The following is a 12720-nucleotide window of genomic DNA, read 5'->3' as shown; positions in this document are numbered from 1 at the left end:
ATCTAATGTGTTAATTATAAGAAAATATGTAGTTAAGTAAATATAATGTCTTTAAATAGCAGTGTCCTTATATTGTTTGATCCCTACCTGTATTAAAAATAACCATTTATTTAAAATAACTTTACTGATAGCTCTTTTTGACCTTTATATATACATGAGTACTTTTATTTGATTTTTACAGAAGAATCATATAACTCACTGACTGGGAGGTATAGTAAAACAAACTGAGGGACTGATAGCCCTGATTGCTAGCATTGTATCATGTCAGGCCTCCACTGGTTAACTGATGAGATTTCTTGTTTATCCCTCCATCGTTGAGTGGAATTACGTAAAATTATTTTTGGCTTTTTACTTCAATTTATTCGCTTTCATTCAGCAAGAAATTTCGTATATATTCTGTTTCGATTTTACTCTTTGTAATAATTTTAAATCCACTTTAAAATTAGATATAATTGAAACCCTATAGCGAAAATTCTGTATGTAGTTTGATAGCAATATATAATAATAATACATATTATTTACATAAGTACTAACGGAATTCTGCGGAAATAAGAATGTGCGAATGAAATGTTGTCTATGGACTCTATGGTTGATGGGTGCCATTATTCAAACGAGAGAGATGTAACAGATGTACGAAAAAAAAGTAATTCCTTTTAGGCATACAACATAATATATAATAATTGATTAGGTAGGGTATCTTTAATAAATATAATTATAATGAGTATATTTTTCGAACACTGAAAGTCTTGACATTTGTAGGGAAAATAAAGTTGTCAACTGGCAACACTGCGTACTCCACGAATATTCGACCACCTGTACTGTGTTTTTGTTCGTGATTACTTTATATCAAACTTTATTTGTTGACTTGTAATCAGTGTTTATAATAAACATTAAATGTGAATTTGTTAACTAACGGAGTTGCCAAAGTTATTTCAAGTGTATTTGATTTTAATCTGTGTTATAATTAATTTGGTTTATTGCTTGCACATCATTGCAGTGTCACCTGTCGCCGGTGAGTATTGTTTATATGCATGAAATTGTCAAAAATGTGACTGAAATGTATCTTAAACAAGGTTTTTTATTATAATATGACAAGAAAAGTATCTGTTACAGTACATGTACCTCGTATATAAATAAAAATAGTAGAACCGTTACGTTCCACTACGATTGTACTGATGTTACTGCAAATTTATCGCTACTGTTGCCTGACCAAAAGTAGTTCCGGGAATTTATTGATTATGCGTCATACAATTTGTTAGGACTTCATTTAAATTAATACTGCATATAATTCACAGTACAAGAGCTGCTCCTATATCATTAAATTATAGGTATTTAATATGAATAATATCTAGTGGAAAGAAAAAATATTATATTCCAAAAAAATTTTAAATGTTCGTTTTCTCAAAAATTATATAAAATAATACGATTCTATTATTATAGTTACAATATAGTACTAATCTACTTTTTTTAAACAATTTTAAATTTGATAATATATTATTAATTTATTCAATGTTTTAATTTAAACACATTGGCATATATTAAATTTGTCTTATTCATCAGCATGGGTAGCCCATAGCTCACCACTATGTAAATATATATATACACTATAATAATAAATACATAACATATTTTACTTGTATTTTTACAGTGTAATATAACAAGAGAGGAATTATAGTGGAATTTAAGCTCCCATCCCAAATCACATCCTATTATTTGGACCTTGTTTTGAATTCTAACTTTGCTAACCGAATAATATTAAGAGAAGATTTTTGCTACTTATAGCATCAAGTATGGTAACTGTTGTGATCACAAAAATAATATTGTTGAATTTTTCATTGTATATTGATTGTTATAGAGTGTATTGTTTATTTTAAAATGACTTTATCAAAAAGTGTGCTACTCAGCCATACTAATCTTAATTAATGCGGTTCCCTTCTAAAAACCATTGCCATTAATTCTTGGTGAATTTGTCACAATGGGCTAACTAACCAGACTTTATCCGCATCCTATAATCCTGTTATGGTGCATCCCTTGCTGCTAGTGCAAGTAACAGGCTTGCATTTTCCATTTGAACAAAAAAAACCCTTGACATGATTCATGAAGTTGTTGAATTTAATAATAGTAGTTATTATCTATTTATTTTTATCTTAATGTAACAAGTTTATTACATTGTGTTTCAATCTTAAAGCATGTGTGATTTCACTGTAACTTTAAAAATTCAGGTATATTACCCTAGGATAAATCTATGACCCAAGTTATTAAAGATGTATATCCTAGTAAATTGTAGTTTTGTTTTCTTGTAGTGTAGGATTAACAAAGAATGTATTTTTCTTCTTAGGCTCCCTAGATGTGGTCCTGTGTTACAGTTTGAACTACACAGCTTTCTTACATTAGCTGACCCAGGCAACTTTGTCTGCGTCACAATGTCCCAGTTTTTGCAACAGTTTATTGCAGTTTTTGCTCTAATTGGCCATACCCCTATGTAGCTAGGAAGTAGCAAGGAGCATTGTGCCTAGCCTTCCTCAATAAAAGGTTATCCAAAAATAAAAACATTTTGAAATCAGTAGTACTCATCAATAGGTTATAATTATCAATATTCAAACACACAAAATTTACGTCTTTATGATATTAATATGGGTTATCAACAAAATTAATTTAAATAATATTGATATCGTCTTGAAACGCCAAGTTCCCACAAGTCACGCGTTCAAAGGCCGTTGACCTATAATCCCCTACCGCGTACTTATTAACAGAATTACATAAATATTACTTAAAAATAAATATAATAACATGCTTATACAGATAAATGTATCTTTGTTACTACCACTTTACTGTTTTGTTTTATTACCTAACGTTATATATACTTCTATTGTTGTCATTGTTTTTAACCTGTTATACGATCGGGATATAAATACAAAAGTCAAAAGTAAACAATAGCGTGTATGGGTAGGACATATCAATAAGTCCTTGAATTATATGTTGCGCCCTGGAACGAATGGGAGGTATAGTTTCGTAAAACATTTTTTTTTGCATTTATATGCTATACTAAAATATGTATATTCCATATGATAAATAATGACGTACTGCCACGTCCTAGTCAAACAGGTCGCGTCCGTTACATAGTGTGTAATAAAAAAGGGAATTCCGCATTTTTACTCCTTCATTAAAAAAAATTGTCTTTTGGTAGTAGGTACCCGTCTGCGGTTTTCGCATGGAAGTCATGGTACATGGGAGAACAAGTTGTCAAAAGTATGTTGGAAGAATTTTTAATATTATTTGCAAGTTTTATTGCAAATACCTAATTTGCAATTGTGTGCGTGTGCGTGTGCGTGTGCGTGTGCGCGTGTGCGTGTGCGTGTGCGTGTGTGTGTGTACTTTCTGATGGATGATAATGGAATGATGCTCCTGCCACTTTTGCTAACGGTTTACACTGGCGGAGCACTAGTGGAAAATGATAAGATGAGCATGAAGTCAGGTCAGTTAGCCCATCGTAGCAAATCGCAATTTACCACGATGGTTTCTAAGGGAACCACATAAAGACATTTAGACAACAATGTCGACCAGACGTATGACATGTAATGTACATTAGCAATGGGATTGTTAGTTTACATTACAAACAAACCCCCAAGTGTGTATATAAAAAAATTTGAACTGTTTTACAAAAATGTATCGTAGAGAGTAAACGAAATTGGCGGTTTCGGAATATTCCCACTCGTCAAGTTCTTATTAATAAAATATACTTCATTATGAACAGTGTCACGAAATTATTTAAATGTACAGGAAAATAGCGAGTACCACGTGGGTAGGTCACCTTCCGCGTTTGCGGTCAGCTTAATGTTAGAAACTCTGATCTCTGAACAAGTTGGTACACCACTTTCTAGGTCTAATTAGTCGTTTATCCAACATTTATTTGAATACTACACATATTTATAATATTCTACAGAAGTAGGAAATTGTGTAAGAATTTCACGCATAAGTCGTAGTAGGTTTAGAAGTAGGTATAACGACAACATAACCAAACTAGTAATCTTGTCTATAATCCATAACAGTTTCTCAAAATTTATATTGCAACATCTGGGAGCAGGGAGAGGAGGAGGAGGCGAATCATTTCTTGGGAAATCGTGATTAAAAAAAGACAACTATTTGTCGATCTTTCACTATAATAAAAAAGCAAAATTTTGAAATTTTCTAAAGTAACAAAAATATTTAACTATGGAGGAGGTCGTTTATGCAAACTTCTGTATAGATTATCAAAAAATAGTTAAAAAATAGTAAAAAGCATTGTTTCCGCCCGGGATCGAACCGGGGACCTTGTGCGTGTGAAGCACACGTGATAACCGCTACACTACGGAAACCATGTCTCCTGTTTGCGAAAGTACGGTAGTTAAGTCAAGTCAGTGCTTACATTTATTTATATTTCTCAGTTCTTGTTATCTAATCTAATTAATACATATAAAATTCTCACGTCACAGGTTTCGTGTTTATACTCCTCCGAAACGGCTTGCCGGATTTTGTATGTATATTCAGTAGGTCTGAGAATAGGTTTATAACTAGTTTTTATACTCCTAAGTGTTAAGGGTGGCTTACCCCTAAATTTTGTTTTTCATATTTCGACAATTTCGTTTTAGTTTTATCCAATATGTGGCATTAAAAAATACATACAGCCTTAAATTTTCACCCTTTTTACCATCAACCTCTAATTTTAATAGCGATTTTAATTTATATGGTAAAACAACTTGCGGGATCAGCTATTTTTGTATATACCTATATATGTTCTATGTTGTATATATGTATGTTCTTGTTTGTCTGAAATAATAATAAGAATAACCTTTGCTACGATTCCTGCAAATTGTTGTAGTTTAATGGATAGAGTCGTAGTCGACAGTTGTATTCCCCAGCAATTTGTCGCGTTGGCTTGTTTATTACTGAATTACATAGTCTAATGATATAATTAACAATTCAAGTCTAATGATATAATTAACAAAAGCATAAGCCGAATTCAGAAATGCAAACAAAGTACAAAAAGCCGGTGTCGATGATTTTATTCTACGTTTTTTCGAAATACCTAGCCAGTAGCCACATTCATCTCTGGTTGCCGTATTGACTGGGAGAAAATTCCACAATTTGTAAAGACTGCCAATATGGCAGTGGCATATATATGTGTGTGTTTATTTGTGTTTCTGTACATTGAAGTTTTATTAAATATATTAGTAATCAGATCATTCACATATAATGGTACAATACAACAATATAATTGATATAAGAAGGTAGATTCTTGCTTATTTAACTATGATGAATCGGTTGTTGGCTAATGAACATGTTCCAAAAAGTTATGTTTCAGTGAAACATTGAAAACGAGGATGGTTTTGAAATTTGAACTTTATGTAATTAGTATAAAGATTAATCAATAAGAAAAAAAAACGAATAGAGTATGATGATAATAATATTTAATTGCATGCAATATTAAGTCAACAGACAATGCTAATAACTGATGGTTAATTACTTTAAAGAACTTAAACAAAAGGTGCATCTGAATGCAATCATGATGACGATGACTCATCGTTTGCCCACAAAGGGTTTCTTTAAAGGTGTTGAAGGTTGATATTACGTTGGTGATATCGCATTGTGTAATTTTAATATATACTTTAAACTATATTTATAAATGTTTTTGACCACTCTGTAAAGGAATTCCATTACTCAGCTAACCGAAGTATCGTAATATTAGGAAGAAATGTATTTTGAGTATATGGCCATATATAGAAAAATAACCCTAGTGCTTATTTAATAATACAATGGAGATTTCCTGGGGAAAAAACGGTTTTATGAATAGTAATTCATACTAACATTACAAATGTGAAAGTCTGTCTGTTTCTTACATTTGGCTGAATCAAACAAAATCTGATTTAATGATTTTATTGTATACGAGTACGGAAATACTTATGCAAAAAAGCAGACGCACACTAAGTCGTACGTAATAATTACTGAGTTATAAGTCTTAACTAGCTAGGAATAAAATTTATTTGTGACAATACAATAGCAAGAAAACAGAATGGTTGTTTAGATAGTATTAAACATTTAATTAATTACATTATTACGCTTTTCGTTATGATTTTTAGGTGTGCGTGTATACGACAAGTAGCCCCTTGCATGTTTATGTGTCGTAAATATTTCGTGACTTTTGGGGTAAATTAATCTCTCAACAGGGGTAACTCAATCCATCAGGAACATGTTTAGTATAGTTGCCCTTTTAAGGCGTACTTCCTATAAAAATGCAATGTGGGGTAAAGACTTTATTATATCAACTGTACTTGAGTATAAATGTTCCTGTTTACTCTAGATTTTTATGTAATTAGATTGTAAATAGAAACAAGCTGATGACCAATCTGATGGTAAGCGGTAACTGTCGCATATATACATGAGTATGCATAAAGATATTTTTTTAATTGATGTAAATGGAATAGTGTACCCGCCTGTGCTAACGGTTTGCGGTGCAGGGCACGAGTGAAGGATGATAAGATGAAGGTCAGGTAAGTTAGCCCATCGTGACGAATTCACCAGGATTTTGTCACGATGGTTTCCAGGGGGAACCGCGTGGAGGTTAACCTAATATCGTACATTGCTAGCAATGGGGACATCAGTCCACATTCCTAATAATCCCCTTTCTCCCTGAATAAAGATACTAGATATTACTATTACAATAACATACGTTATTGGCGTAATAAAATATGCTAATATCCTTTTAAACCATCTTATATTATTCTCATAAATACATTATTAGAGTTATTGATGTTCTCACGTTAGTCACGGACTAGGGTTGCCAACCTTCACTTAAACTTTGCTTCGTACAATGGAGGTCAAAACTCGTACATTGGTCCAATTTCATACCCCAACAAGGAAGTAAAGGGTGGAGTTGTAACAGTTGTACTAGCAAGTTACATTTTATACATTGTTCATAATCCTTACTAGTGCAATTTGGGTTCTTACTTGCTAGCCCTATCTATATTGTCTGTAACTAAAGTAGTGCTTTAAAACTTAATAAAAAATAAAAAGGAATTGTATGGCTATGAAAAATTTACACATGATGTTTCGTAGGCAAAATCTCCTATAAAATAAGACGATTTCTTCGTACCTCGTAACAAAGAACAAAAACTTCGTACTTGTACGAGGATTGTCGGAATATTGGCTGGCATCCCTATCACGGACAAACATTTGACATGGCGACTCTGCGTTGTTTATGCATACAACATTGCGTTTTGATGTCGCTACAATCAAGAATATCTCACGACTTTCCGGCTTTCTATGCCTTTATAGGGTCGATGGCTATTTCTACACTCTTTATCATGTGCAAATTCTGAGATAAGAGAGGAGAGCAGTCGTGGATATTTGGGTTTGTTGCATCATGATGAAACGACGGACAGAGCTGATAACGGAAGGATGTATCGTGACTAAAAAACAATTTTACATAGAAGATATAGTATTTAAAATTAGCATGCTAACTGGGGATTGCACGAGTGCAATTATTGTAGGGGTGTTTGATTTATTTAAAAATAAAATACATCCCATCGTGCTTGCTGATAATGTTGCTTTCTATATGTAACAGAATATTAAAAAACGGATTAGTATTTTTTTTTGTGAAATATATGTAATGGTATAGTTTACCTGTCATTATTGGAACAACAGGGCAACATTGGAATATGATTTACCAAAAATAAAAGCGCGATGGTTTGTAGAGGAGTTCCCGTATAGGTTTTTGGTGGAAGCATAATGCATCGTAGAATTAGTTGCTAGTACATTTTTATAGTATATGTAAATAACATGTAAACTTTATCATTTCAATATATTTTAATATTTAATCTACTGCTGCTTTCTCTTATTTCCAAAAGTTTTAAACTGTTGTTATTCTACTGTACTATGTACATAGTCAGCTATGGTGTCACTAGTTCACATTGCGAAAATGCTACTCCTTCTTATATTGTGGATAAGATCGAATGCGTTTCCCACCTACACGGATAAATAAAAAATTAAATTGAATTTATAATATTGTATTATAAATTCAAGAATACAAACCACTGTTTACCTTGGCCTTCACTCCAGTTAAAACAATCGATACACAGTGGGGAAAAATTAAACGTGCGAACCTTTCCATATGGGCTGTAACTTCTGCAAGCACAATAAGTGTTACAGTTTACCAGAGGCAACTTTCACTGGTTTATTCATCCATGCAAAAACACATGGCACTAAACCGGATATTCACATAACAATGAAGGTGAAAAGTTTGTTCGATTTTCTCGCTTTTCTAGGATATTAATCCATTGTATTCGATCGGCATTCTGAATATCTCTGCTCATATTTATGCTACGACAATGAACTAGTATCTTGTTAGTTTAATATATCTGTCTTGTTTAGAAGTGAAATCCGGCGTACATAATAAATACCTTTGTTTTGGACTCTGCTATCCGCAATGCTGCAAAATAAATGTACGTGTTACTTAACACAGACATGCCCATATTTAAAACCTGTCAGTGTAGAATAACAAAATCATTCGACGTAAATAATTTGAAACTTTCTTGAGCAATACGCGACAGACCGCAATTCCCACGATGAAGAGAACGAAACCTGTGTTTGACCAACATAAAACGACCTATTGGCACTCAATCGGAGTTTACCTGATAGCTTTGTGTCTATTATCAGAAATTAAATTTCTTGAGGTCGAAATATTTTGGCTGTTGTACTTAAAAATCATGTTCTGCTTGACATGACTCCGCGGGAGTCTGAATGGGTTTGATTCGTTTGTGTTTACAGTTCTTTGTACTTAGTTGTGGTTATAAATAGGTTTATTTGTACTATCATAGTCTGAACATATGTCAATTGGTAGTGCACTTATGAGATGTGAACACATGAAGAATATATACTGCTCTCATGTATGATAACTAGAGAATATATCAATAAGATGACTGTTTAATATTTTCCTTAAGCCCGATTTTATTTTAAGGAGAAAAAGTTTTGGTACATTTTTAATGAGATAGGATAATAGAACGGTGCACCCTCTTGCGCTGACGCTAATATAAACTGGCGAGTCACCAGTGATGATGGATGAGCATGAAATCAAGTTGGTAACCCCTATTCATCAAGAATTAAGCAGGATGATTTCCGGCACCTTGTGTATGTCAAGTCAACTTTATTTAATAACATTGCCTTGCCAGAAATGGAGCCATATAAAAAATATAGTGATGGTTTTTATTTTGTTGGATTGTAAGATCTAATTGCATATGAGTACGCATACATATATACTTATAGACCCAACGATCTCACGTAATCGACTTGAAATTGCTATAAAAGTTTAAACTACTAAAAGTGAACTTGTATAAAAAATAATTTATAACTACTAAAAGAGGAAAAAGAAGAAATTTGTTTTATAATTTGTAAAACAAGTTTTGCTCCATGTTACAATATTGTCCAATTAAATGTAACCATGAAGATTGACAGAAGAAAGCAAGGAGGTGACCACGATTGCGAAAGTGTATTGCCCGGCTGACTTCATATGAACTAGGAGAATAATGCATTTGCAGGCCCAATTATATTGACAGTATTGTCAATTAGATACCTTCCATGCTATATATTGTGAATGCTATGAACCAAAATAACGGTACGTACGGACACGCGTAATACAACTTGTACTATATTCTATACATATAGTAAAACTGTATGACCGCTATCTGTCGTGGAAATCTATGAGAAATTTTATTAAGGGGAATTTATGAATTTTTCAATATTTTAGTTTGTGTTTCTACGTGCAATTTCAAAACCAAAACATTTTTGTTTGTCTGAAACATTTTTTAATTTACTACAATATAAAATATATATATGTCATTCGAAACATGGTTTCTTTTATAGTGTTGATAAATTAAGTACCCGGCTTATACATATAGGTATTTTAAACAAAGATTATAATCAACTATCTCTGATTGCAACCTTATTGCTGTAAATAATGAATAATGAATAATGAACTAAAATTATTAGTTTCTATAAATATAGTAGCGTAACAACACAACTAATTGTTTAATAATTACTCCAAACATTTTTCTTGACACTGTATTTCCTGCCAGGCGTATTCCGCCTAAATGACCAATAATGGCTTAATTTAATGTGACACGACAACCTGCTATTATACGCAGCTTTGTGCATAACAAGGTTGGTTTATATTGACTAGGGCGCATTTTTTGTATATAATATTTAAATGCTGTGTGCCTTAATTGAAAAATGTATTCAATGGGGGAAATGCATGTTAGACTACCCATTTAGAACATTTGACCTGTAATTGGAGAGTAATTTTATGAAGATAGGGAAACATTCAAGACTTAATTCAATTTATAAATGTTAGTATTGAGTTTAATTATGTTATTCTAAATGGTCTTTCACTAGATGTAGACTGTAAAAATGTATGTATGGGTGTCGTATGCATGGGTACCTCAATCTCATCTATTTCAACCACTAGTGTTTCGGTTATATGGTGCAATTTAGGCAGTGACATTAAAGGATAAGGAGCATTGCGTCTTATTCCTCTGGAATGATAACGCATGAGTAATATTGCGGGTGTCACATGCTAACGTGATGTCATGTACATAGACGACTGTTACCATTTAGGTGGACTAGTTTGCCATTCAAATAATTTTATTTATTTTTTGTATACAATAATTATTATGGACTATATTTATTTTAAAAGTCTATACTAATAATATACTATATAAGTCAATTAATTATTTTGTTACTTATATTACAACAAGACTTGTTATGCAAATCTTGTTGTCTTGTATAATGTCTAAGTAATATACACTAGTTAACATGACAAAGAATTCTAGTAGGTATAGAGTATAGTGACTATTGATATCCTAAAAAAACAGTATGTTAATAAATATTGTATCTATATTATCAGTCATGATAAATAACCGAGTATCCGTTATTATGGCAACAATAATGGGTATATACTAGATTTTGAATAATAACGTAATTTTATTGCCACTTATTTTCTGCCAACCTATCTAAATCAAATTTCATGATAACCTGTTCTTAAATAATAAATCGGAGGACGAACAGCAGATTCTCTATAATCTTTTATCTGAGGAAAACATTGGACTAGTTCCACTGGTACTGTATCCAGAAAATAGTATAAGAAATAAATAGTACAGTAAAGTTGTTAGTTTATAACTATATTTATACCTAATTATCTATTAAATTCAACTCACAGTCAATATAACATAAATAGTCACTTAGTCAACAGACACACCATTAGTAAATTAGTCGAAATGAGTCTTTTTTTTTCATTCATTGAGCTTTGCTATAATTAAAAGTCACAACCTTACAAGTACACTTGTGTGGAACAACACAAACACTGTGTAGAAAAACCTGGGGCATTATGTCAAATTAATTTCTCAGACTAGTTTAATACTAAGTGTCAAGATTTTAGTCTCATTAATCCGCGATGAGTTTTCGATATGATTACAAAATTAAATGGATTACATCAATAATGCATTACATCATTAATGGTAAGCATTATTGAAATAAAGGATTTGTAACTCCAACAATAAAAAAAGTTTTGATTCTTATAGCATTGCGTGATAGAGGTTCATCTAAATTGTTAATTTCCGTTCCATTTTTCTCCTTTATCCCTCCATAAGTTGACTGTACGCTTAATGATAGTAATTTGGACCGTCATATAAAGGTAACCCTTAAAATCTATAACATAAGGGCTGGAATAGAATAATTAATTTTGAATCTCACGAGTGGATAAGGATTATCATAGGATTCGTAGAAAGCCCGGCACTCCTTCAAATTGTATGTAATAGGCGTAACTTAAACCTTTAGTGGTCGATTATCTAAATCCAGATCTGGAGGGCTAACCTTCTGTCCCCTACCCGTACAGTAATTTGTGGATATAAAAGCAATATTTTTCTTTCTGGGTGCTTGCTTGGGTGTATTATTAAACATCTGATATTTTTATTTTGATGTTAAAATAAAGAATGTGGTAATGTTTTCTATAAATCGATGCCTATGAAAACAAAGTTTTTTGATCGTAGTTACAATGTCTTTATAAAATATTAAAAGTATAAATCAATGATTTATTTCTGAATCATCAATCGATACGGAAGATTATGCATAAGTCAATATAAAAGAAATAATTTAAATTACCCACTACCACAGCAATAGACTACGCTTACATAGTAACAAAGGGTATTGTTAGTAAGTGCCAATTAAAAATTCTGGAAAAACTGAAAGCCTTATTTGGGTCACTAAACTTATGTTTAAACAGTTGTTTCTAATTGCAGAATTGAAAAGAGTTTTAGTTTCAAACTGGCCTCGTTGTGCAGAAAAACAATTGATAAACTATCGTTAGAAGCCAACAAACACGCAGGTGTATAAACAATAAAAAATGTTTTCTGTCCCCATGGGGACATAAAATTTAATATTGTACTAATGTCTACCTATACTGTATTCAAGTTTACATTACATTTCTAATATTAACAAGTTTTTCAATCAACAAAAAAGGACAATGATTTTTGCTATGAAAAAACTACTACCACATGAAAAGAGTGTATGTACTTCTGTACATAGTTAAGAAATATACATGTGTACATAATAGTACATATATTACAAAATTTATGAAATACCTATATCACATGGTCGCTTTCTTTAATCCGTTTGTTATTATAGTGGCCAGCAATA

The 12720-nt window shown here is 31.9% G+C and overlaps 1 non-coding gene across 1 annotated transcript; it reads right to left on the bottom strand.

The window, feature by feature from the left end:
* Window positions 1-4282: 4282 nt before the first annotated feature.
* On the bottom strand, window positions 4283-4355 carry Trnav-cac (transfer RNA valine (anticodon CAC)). The gene has a single exon. It is a non-coding gene; the product is annotated as a tRNA-Val (tRNA).
* Window positions 4356-12720: the final 8365 nt, after the last annotated feature.

This window comes from Achroia grisella, unplaced genomic scaffold (assembly GCF_030625045.1).
Source record: "Achroia grisella isolate CSIRO2021 unplaced genomic scaffold, CSIRO_AGI_Agris_v1 utg511, whole genome shotgun sequence".
Taxonomy (NCBI): Eukaryota; Metazoa; Arthropoda; class Insecta; order Lepidoptera; family Pyralidae; genus Achroia; species Achroia grisella.
This window is presented reverse-complemented; position numbering and strand designations above follow the sequence as displayed.